This window comes from Suricata suricatta, chromosome 6 (genome assembly GCF_006229205.1).
Source record: "Suricata suricatta isolate VVHF042 chromosome 6, meerkat_22Aug2017_6uvM2_HiC, whole genome shotgun sequence".
In the NCBI taxonomy this organism is placed as follows: Eukaryota; Metazoa; Chordata; class Mammalia; order Carnivora; family Herpestidae; genus Suricata; species Suricata suricatta.
Genome location: NC_043705.1, coordinates 129888117 through 129899367, shown reverse-complemented (window position 1 = coordinate 129899367; position 11251 = coordinate 129888117).

Genomic DNA, 11251 nt, shown 5'->3' with positions numbered 1-11251 from the left:
AGGGTGCCCATCTCTCCACACCCTCGCCAGCACCTATAGTCTCTTGATTTGTTCATTTTAGCCACTCTGACTGGCGTGAGGTGATATCTCAGTGTGGTTTTGATTTGTGTTTCCCTGATGATGAGTGATGTTGAGCATCGTTTCATGTGCCTGTAGGCCATCTGGATGTCCTCTTTGGAGAAGTATCTGTTCATGTCTTCTGCCCATTTCTTCACTGGGTTATTTGTTTTGTGGATATGAAGTTTGGTGAGTTCCTTGTAGATTTTAGATACTAGCCCTTTATCTGAAATGTCATTTGCAACTATCTTTTCCCATTCTGTTGGTTGCCTATTAGTTTTCTTGATTGTTTCCTTTGCAGTGCAGAAGCTTTTTATCTTGATGAATTCCCAAGAGTTCAGTTTTTCTTTCATTTCCCTTGACTTTGGGGATGTGTCGAGTAGGAGATTGCTGTGGTGGAGGTCTAGGAGGTTTTTCCCTACTTTCTCCTCGAGGGTTTTGATGGTTTCCTGTCTCACATTCAGGTCCTTCAGCCATTTTGAGTTTATTTTTGTGTATGGTGTAAGAAAGTGGTCTAGTTTCATTCTTCTGCATAGAATAGAGAACCCAGAACTAGGCCCACAAATGTATGGTCAATTAATTTTTGACAAAATAGGAAAGAGTATGCGATGTAAAAAAGACTGCCTCTTTAGCAGGTGGTGCTGGGAGAATTAGACAGCAACTTAAAAAATTTTAAATACATCTAATAATTTTAGTCTGTATTTTTATAATTCCTATATTAAAATAATCACACTACCTATACTGACAACAAAAGAAAAATGTACTTATTTTTCCATTTCTCAATTGCCAACAGTTCAATTTGAGATGATTTATTCTCTTAGCTCTTTTCTCTAGTTTTCAATAACATTTTCATCATGTTTTTCATCTGTGCGTGAGGCTATAATATGAGAGTGAGAGTGTAATAACCACAACTCCTACCGTCACACCTGAGAGCCAGTCCCATAGTCAGAGCAGGAGGGTAACGGGGCATCTAAAACATGCTAGAGTTGTACACAATGTGCAGAGTAGCATCCCTGAAAGAAGAGGTCAATATGCTTATTAATGATGATTGCTTTCTTAAACTGTATTTTTAATAAAATTTTTAGAACGGTTTTAAATTTTAAAAAATTAATGTTTAGTTTTGGGAGAGAGAGAGAGAGAGAGAGAGAGAGAGAGAGAGAACATTGGCTCAGTTGTGATCATGTGATGTTCCGCATCATGTACTACTCGTATTGCAAGATATCACTCATTTATGAAGTTAAACTTTGTCAGAAACTTTGCTCATCTTGTGAACACTCACAGAACAAGTTCCTTGCAATCCAAGATTTTACTGTATTATATATAGGGTATTACTTTACTTTAGAAGGGAAGATGGAAAAATATATACTTTGATTTGGTTGATATTTAAGGAAAATGAAAGAAATGTTAAATACTATGCACATGAGAGTGAGTGAGCAGAAAAGGAGCGGAAAAAGTGAGGGTAGGTGCATACCTTCTCTGTTTATTCTCCTTTGTATATTGTAATATACAGTTATGTTTGCATTCAGGAAAGCATATTTTATATTTCAGGAAAGTGCCCAGAATAAACTAGTGAAACAATGATAAATATTCACTGGAATCTACCATGAACCAGAAATTGTTGTAGATATTTGGAGCACAATGACAAAAAAATGGAGAGACGGGAGGTTAGGTCTTTTGGATCCAAGGTTTAATTTATGGGTTATTTATGTTCACTGATAACACTTCTATGGACATTTTTAAATCTTATTCTTACCTATTATTATCCAATTTTTTATGCCACCTTAGAGTTAGTTATTCAATATGATGAAATGTTTTGAGAGGCTGATATAGTGATTATCTATCTGTGTTACTATTGCCATTCTTCATCAATCTAAGAAAACAAGAATTTTATAAATGATTTTTATTCAAGAGATATTCTCAATTCACCCCCATTTATTTTTCAGCTTTCCAAATGTGCATTGACAAGAATCAGGAGTCTTTCTCACTGACACATTATGCACCTGACAAAAATCAATAGGCAATGATGATAGCTAATTTTAATGAGTGGCTTTCTACTTTCCATGGATGACTTATAAATTATGAATTAAGAGCTAAAAGTTGAGGGGCACCTTCATGGCTCAGTCTGTTAAGCATCTGACCTTTTTTTTTTAACTTTTTAAAAAATGTTTTTTATTTATTTTTGAGAGACAGAGAGAGACAGCATGAGCAAGAGAGGGTCAGAGAGAGAGAGAGAGAGGAAGATACAGAATTTGAAGCAGGCTCTAGGCTCTGAGCTAGCTGTCAGAACAGAGCCCGATGCAGGGTTTGAACCCACAAACCTTGAGATCTTGATCTGAGCTGAAGCCGGACACTTAACTGACTGAGCCACCCAGGTGCCCCATGACTCTTGGTTTTGACTCAGGTTATGACCTTATGGTTTCATGAGTTCGAGCCCTGCTATAAACTCTGTGCTGGAAGTGTGGAGCCTGCTTGGAATTCTCTCTCTCCTCTCTTTCTGTCTTTGCCCCACTTGCAATGTTTCTATCTCAAAATAAATAAATAACCTTATTTTTTTTAACAGAAGAAGCTAATTGTTGACATAGAGAACACAAAAACCTCTCCATTTGGCAGTGGAATTTGAACTGGATAAAAAATAATCCAATGGAAAAGACATGCTGCAAAGACATTATAAAATCATATGTTTTAAGTAGATATCTCCACATGGAAGTATTATCATACACATTAAGAAGTTATTAATATTGAAATATGCCTATTTTGTTAAACAGAGAACATACAATCTCAGCATTTAATCAAACGTACAAAATCAGTGCATTTATTCAAAGTATTTGTGACTAAGGAAAGATGGACCTAACTTCAGGTAGCATTGGGATTGCTGGAGTGTGATTGTTCAATTGCCCTTTAGTTGCCACCCTTAAATGGGGTATCAGAGTATGAGAACATGAACCTGTACCTTTGGCATCAAAAAATAATTTGCTCTTGGAGTGCCTGGGTGGCTCAGTCAGTGGAGTGTCTGATGTAGGTTCAGGCTTATGAGTTTGAGCCCCCATGGGCTCATGGCTTACAGTGTGGCTCCTGTTTGGAATCCTATGTCTCTTCCTCTGCCCCTGCCCCACTCATGTGCACGTGCTCACGCTCTCTCTCTCTCTCTCTCTCTCTCTGTGTCTCTCTCTCTCTGTCTCTCTGTCTCTTACTCTCTCAAAAACTAAATAAAACATTAAAAAAGAAAAAAAAATACTTTCTTATGTAAGGACACAAGTCTAAACCAAACAGACTCCATGACGGGCTTTAAGTTTCCCCTCTGGTCTAGAAGGCCTAGGTTTCAGTTCCCCAAAACTAACAGGCAGTGACTCATTGCCTAGAGCAAGAGAGACCACCTTCGCAACACCCAGTCAGGAAAGGCCAGCTACCACTCTCCACATTCCTAAGGGTGAGGCCTGCAGATGGCAACTTTAGATAGGACCCTGTAACCTAATGTTAAGGTTCACCCCATAGTCCCCAAACAAGACCTTAGGCTCGCCCTGTAACTGGTTGATTTTAAAGGTGCTCTAAATGTTGTAATTGGGTCCCGTCAAAAGTAACGAATGCTCTGGACAATGTGTATGGTTAAAATTGTTGCCAATACTGTTGTACAATTATGAGTGGGTCACTGTACCTGTGTCACAATTTCTTGTACCTCCCCCGTCCCAATCCCCATAAAAACCCTACTCAGTCCTTATTTGGGGCTCTCAGTATGGGTCCACTGCATTTGTGAAGTCTGTGAGCCCGAGCCTGTAATAAAGCCCTTTGCCTTTGCATGCATGCCTCAGTCTCCCTGGTGGTCTCTGGTCGTTGAGGATACTGCGTTCTGGGCATAACAGTTAAATTGAATTTTTCAATCAGAAAGGTATAATCATGTGGAGATACAGATGATGTCATACTTTGTCAATAAAAGAGGTTTTATGAGAAAAAAAATGGATGTGGCAAAGGAGGGTGAAAGATCTTTGCTCTGATTTATTTTATGTGATGACCAGGCTGGTAGATAAGACACCAGACACCACTGGAGATATACCTGTTGATCTGGGAAGAGATTTTGAGTAAGGGATTATTCATCACGCTAATTAGTCCAAATGAGTGAGCCTTACATATAAAATAGCCATATAGAAGCAAGCATAAAAGAAATACCTTTATCTTATTTTGCTACAAGTATATGTGCATGTTTTAGGAAAAAATTACCTTTGGCCACGTCAGCAGGGGAATATAAGTGTCTACAGTTATAGACTATACTTCAATGTCTTAGTTGTCAATTGTGAGCTGACTGATATCTGAAGCAAATTATAATTCATAAATATTCCACTATTTTAAAAGTTTTACAGTATAGTGAATTTGAATTCAATCTCTCATTAAATGCAAATTCTATGCCAATTTAGTGAGAACCTGCTGTAAACAAAATGTTATTTTAAGGACTGTTGGGAAACAAAAAAATAACGAAGACATCATATTCTTAACATTCTACTCACTAGGAGAAGAATATATTTCAATAAAAGAATTTAGTTAATTGCCTTTATTTTTTCAAATGAAGAGTAAACATGGTTTAATGTTTTTAATTGCTACTACTTAATATGTGAGGTTCAAGTTCTAAAAGCTGAAAAGATTTAAATTTCAATACATTTTATAACTATCCCGCTGCATTTAAGTGAATTTGTGCAAAATGGTGTTGTCAAACATGGCTTGCATATTGTTTTTATGTAACTTTCTTTTACATGAGGGTAAGCTTCTACTAGGTCAGTTCTTCTGCAACTGCTATGGAAAGAGTCAATGGGCTGACTAAAATATCTGTTTTTCCTCATCTTCATTTTCTGTGTGTCCTAGAAGGATTATTCTTCTTGCAAAAGCAAAGGCAAGATAATGCCCTTAGTGCGCTACGTATGGAGAGGAAGGATGGGCATACCAGGAAGGGAGATTTCAGACCATTTTTTCATCTCCTTAGTAACAGTGTCCTCAGAAGACCGAGTATATAAAGATAATACATATCCATCAAGTCATTATCTTCTTTTTTAAAATATTTTAACGTTTTATTTATTTTTGAGTGACAGAGAGAGACAGCGTGAGCAGGGGAGGGTCAGAGAGAGAGGGAGACACAGAATCTGAAGCAGGCTCCAACCTCTGAGCTAGCTGTCAGCACAGAGCCCGACGCAGGGCTCGAACCCACGAACCACGAGAGCATGACCTGAGCCCAAGCTGGACACTCAACCGACCGAGTCTCCCAGGCGCCCCAAGTCATTATCTTCTAAATCTCTCCTATCAGCCAAAACTGGAAATTTCTTCTAAAGATGAGAAAAAATATTACTGTCAGACCTAAATATAAAAAGGTTTAAGTTGCAAGTGCCATATTGTGGAACATGTTGGAATGAATTGAGAAATAAATAATTATTGCTCTAAGATACGCATGTAGGCACTAAAGTATGAGTAAGTAAGGGTGAAAGGTGGGTAGTAATCTCAAAAGACATAAAGTAGAGGAACCAACAGAATTTTGAGGTTGATTAGGAATAGAAAATAAAGGAAAAGGTATAATCAGGTTAATCCATGTTGCCCTCATGGCTAATTACTTGGACAATATTTTCTAGAAATAGATTTAAAAAAGAGGTGTTATGGAAACATTCCTTGTTTTAATTACTTGTATAGCAGGCATGTACTCTTATTAAATATAATGCTCTGTGTATAAATAGTTGTACACAGAGAAAGACTGGAAGTCATTTATTATTTATTTATTTAGGAATTTCACTCAAATATTTTCCAAATATTTTATTGGCTGCTTACTATGTTCCAGGTATTGATTTTCTTTTGGGGAATAAATGGAAAATGGAGTCATTAGTTCTCCTCCATTTACATCACTTGTCTACTCAGGGATATTAATAGTAATCAAATCATCACACCAAGAAACTTGTCTGACTTGCTTTGAGTGAAAAGCATACATTGCGTTGACAGCTTGTAGCGGAAGGAACCTGATGCAGTGTGGAGGGAAGGGTCCAGGATGCCTTTCCTTTTCCTTTTCCCGAGAAAGTGATATTTTATCAGTACCTGAAGCAGGACAGTAGCCTGCTCAGTGATTCTGCTTTGTGGGGAGGTGAACAAGGAGGTACAAAGCATTCCACAGAGAGAGAACCCCACTTGGTCTAATCTGTGCCTGGGAAAAACAAAACAGTGTGCACCTGAGAAACGGCAGGAAGTCTCAAGAGCGACAGAGTGGACAGAGAAAGTGACAAAGATAAACAGGCAGTGACCGTGAGAGCAAGTGGAGGTCCATGAGCCCCAGCCTCACTCAGTTGCTTTCCATCATGTCCTTTTGGTAGCGTCGTACTCATAAGTGCAGGTCAGAAACGCCAGACTGTAAACTTGGCATGTCCAGGTGGGTAGGTCTCACCCCAAACTCATCATTTGTAATCATTTTTTTGTTTTTTGTTTGTTTGTTTGTTTGATTTTTTTTACAGGAGAAAACTAGAGAATTCCTGTCCTTTCTTTCTACATTTTCAAATACTGCTTAACTCTTTTGCTTAAAATCATATGTATGACTCTTTAAAAGGTATACTAAAAATATGAATTCCTTCTGTATGTTCAACCAAAAAAAAAAAAAGAATTGAGATTTGATAAATGGCAGGTGAAAAAGTAGGGGTAGTTGATACAACTAAAGAAAGATTTTTACCTACCTATGCAACAAATTCATGTATTTTATTTAAAGCTTCATCTGTAAAGGAGCACTATAAATTATGTAATAGCTATCACTTAAGACAAGTCTATGAAACATGACTTAACTAGTATGTTTTGTCAGAGTAAGCGCTGCATATGTGCTTTAGATGTAAGATGTAATCATTTTCTCTTTTTTGTAATGAAGTATTTTATATGTCTTTTATATCATCCAACCACCTTCTTCTACAGAAGGAATGACATGTGGGTGTACTTTGACTAAAAGAATTACTACCAACCTAAAATTGTCTGTCTAGTATTAAACTTTTAGAGGAATACATACCAAAGACTTATTAGCTGACAGTTGTACCGAAGGTATTTTCATGTTACTTATTCCAAAACTCAAAAACAAAGAGAAATCAAGCAAGACTAAGTTATTTTTTTCACTTCTTCTTCACACAGCTCATATGTACACAGAGCTAATCCCCCCTCCAATTTCCCTTTCTTTCATTTACTTGGTGAGGAAATATTTATTGAGATGTTTCTACATGCCAAGGACTGTCACTGGTGTAGACTGTTCCACTCTGATGGAGCTAGAGGACTAACAAATAATTCCATATAGTGACAAATTCTATGAGGAAAAATTCATTATACTGATATGAAAAAGCATAATGGAGGGTGTAACCTGACCGCCTACTTTCTAGTGGCCTCTCCTGTGGTCTTCTAAGTTGAGATCAAGCACCAAGCAACAACCACCCTTGTGAAGATTTGGGAAAGAATATTCCAGGCGGGAAGTACAAACATCCACTGTTCAAGGAACACTGGTAGAGTGAATATAACTAGAATGTACTGAGCTTTTAAGTGGTCTGATGTAGTGAGCAGTCTGATTGTAGAGGCCTTGGATACCTCCCCTGGGAAGGGCCTTGAAGGGCCTTGTTGACTCCTACTTAGGGAATGAATGTAGGGTGACAAAAGTGAAGACATGAAAAACAACTAGAAGACTATTATTTTGTCCTTAATGAGACAATAAACTGTTCTTTTAGAAATGTAAATTCCTATAAAAACCAACAATTGTAGAATAGGCAAAACGAAAAATACTTTATCAAAAAAAAGATTGCCTTTGAGTGTTTTCTTAAGTTTCATGTTATGAAGTATTGTGTCCTGAATATCTTTGAACAAGTTGAGGCAAGTACATAAGAGAGAAGATTTATTATAATTTACAAATCTGAAAAAAATCCAGACACTGCTGTTTAATTAGTGAAGAAGATATGTATGCTCAGAACATATTTATATTTATAAGAAAGTAGAATTAATTTAAGTGTTACATATCATAACTCATGTTTAAAAATTCAAGCTGTATTTCAAGTATGATATATATAGTTTGGGATTATTGCTTACTTTGTACACTTGAATTTTATCTGTAGAATACTAAGAAGGTAACATTTTGTTTACATACAGAGATGTTGCTAATAGGATCTGGAAAGGTAATGCGAGCTATTATCTTACCTAAACTCTCTCTATATTATTTGTTTCTAACATCATGGATCTCTGTGCTTCAGAAGTGATGCTATTTAAATCATGGTTACTATGTTCTGCTTTAATGTAATTATTATAACACACACCATAAATTACTCATGTTTCATAGGTACATTTATAAAAATTATTGGGATATTTGGTCTCTTTTTTTCTTATGTTTTAAATAATTAACAACCCAGCTTAAGAATCTTATGGGTCATAACTTTGCCATGTTATATAAATTTAATAAACTATTAACAGATTTTCAGAAACAGAAAAGCTTTGAAATAAAAAATGCATGAAAAATAGGAAGTGTTTGGCTCATCTGAATTGCTTTTTAAACCCATCTTATTTTTAAATGTATTATTTGCCCTTTTCTAGTAATATTGCCTCTAGTTTTAAATATGCATGTTATGGGGGCATGTTTAGTTGGAAAAGTTCAAACTTCAAATAATAACCAAAGCAGAAGTTACCTTTTTAACTTCAGAAAATGTATTCAATTATAAAATACTTACTACTCAATAATAATCTTAAATTACTATTTGATTTGGATAATAAATCTAAATGATTTACTCTAACTCATGAAAGGAACGGGGGAGGACTATGATTCTTCTTCCTATAATGGTATCTATTATACAGGAGATTTTTAGCTACTCTAAAAACTCTTACCAATTACAGGGGTAGAAACACAGAGTTCTAAATTACATGTATTTCATTTATTTAAAGGTCAAAAGAAGTCTAAGTAATAGCTTCTCAAATTCTCCCAATGGCCACTGAAAATTTAGCTCATATTTTTCCTCTATTCAGATGCATTTAGAAAAGCAGTTTCAAAGTGAAAGCTGTTGATTCCTTCTGATGTTGTCTCAACTAAATTAGTATATAACATATAAAAAATATTACAACATATGTAGTTGGAAGAAGACACTATATTTCTGCAACTAATCAATTGAATCAATCTTATCATTTTAAGAACCTGTCAGTGGATATGCAGGAGTTAGCTGGCTTCATAGCTATAAGCAGGTCATAAAATAATCAAGAATTCTAAATGCATTGGTTCAAAGTCATTTGATTATGATAATCAGAGAAAGCATTTACTCTGGATCAGATCTTTAGATGAAACATAGTGTTGTTACCTGTTTCATTGTCTCTTCCGTCCCACGCCTTCTTAGTTTTTCTTATATAAATAAGATTTGGGATAAATATTATCAATGCTGCATTATTGCATTTTTTATATATTATTAGACATTTCAAAGTTTAATTTTCAAATTTTCTTGCATGTTTCAATAATGAAGAAACATTTCAATTTAACCTTAAGTAAAACTTGCTTCAATGATCATTATCTTTGTAACAAAATGTCTGTTTACTTCTCTTATTTGATTTGGTTTGTATTTGTTATTGGAATATATCTTTTGAGTGACATGAATTACCCACCAATAATAAATGCTTATTATGTGCAAAGCATTATATTAGATAGTTCATATTTATTATGTTTTTTGTTTCATGGGATGAATCTATGGAGTAGATATTATTATTCCCTTGTTCCAGAGAAAAAAAAACTGATGTGTACAGAGATTAATTAACTTCTATGAGTAAACAGACCTATGAGGTATTAAATCAGACTTGAAATCTGGAATTATTCGGTAATGTGAACCACTTAGTTCATAGTTTCTTCCCTCTCCTTGTTTTTGTTGTTTTTATTTTCCTGCCCTGTTTTAGCTGATCCTCCTACATACTTGGGATATAAACAACACTTAAAAACAGGAAAGTTGCAGATGAAAGGAAAGCAGATACCGCTGCACTGCCTGCAGTAAGGATGAGAGTTTGACAATTTTGTTGGTATACATTTTTTTATGAGCAAAATTGAAGAAGGAATCAAAATCAATTTACCATGGCAGGAAATGGACTGTTGAGTTCATGAGATAAAGTATTTTGGATGACATTGGTTATAATTTTTTCCCTGAAGATTCAGCTCAATGGAATTTATAATTTATAGCAATTTATGTCAATCCCTGGCAGCAACATTCTTTGTTGTGTCTTCAGGGATGTTTCCATGCAGTGGCAAATTAACGGATGCTCTACAGATTCTAGCATAAACCAAAAGGCCTCATTTTTGTTTTCAAGTATCTCTGTAAGTCAAAGGAAGAATATTACATTGATGTTTGAATAGTGGTCATGTTTTCTTTTCATGTATTTTGCACATTTGCTCTTTTTGTTTTGTTACAAGAATGGATTAAACTTAATGGATGTGAGATATTTTCTATCCATTTGCACCAATAAAATGACCCTGGAACACTGTGACCAGTTTCTCTCTTCTGTTGGTAGGAGGTCATCTAAAACCTTAAAGCCAGAGATTTCTTTCTTTTTTTAAATTTTTTAACATTAATTTATTTTTGAGAGACAGACAGAGACAGAGTGGGAGAGTGGGAGGGGCAGAGAGAGAGAGAGAGGGAGACATAGAATCTGAAGCAGGCTCCAGGCTCTGAGCTGTCGGCAGAGCCTGACGTTGGGCTAGAAACCATGAACTGTGAGATTATGACCTGAGCTGAAGTTGGACGCTTAACTGACTAGCCACCCAGGCATCCCCAGAATTTTTTTCTAAAATATGGCTTAACATTCTAAAGAGATCACTGTATTATTTTAAAGACTGAAATATTTTACATAACTACCTCAATATAAGAAACAATCTTGAAACATATTTACATTTTGTTGCTAAACATTGGTTATTAAAAATGTAACCTGACATGTTTGTCAAATGGATTTGCCTTTGTCTGAGATTTCAGGTTTTCTCTCTTAAAAGCATTGTTCCAACAATGTAGTTGTTTATGCACTTAGTATGGCTAGTGAAAGTTAAAGAGTATGTACATAGAGTTTTCCACAAGATTTTCATAAAAGCAGCTGTTCCCCACCACTGCATATCCTGAGGAAGCATAAAATCTTCACATACTTGATGAATACATTAAGGATACACTCAAAAAAAATGAAACTAACCATTGAAGTCTGATGACTTAACATTCTTTCT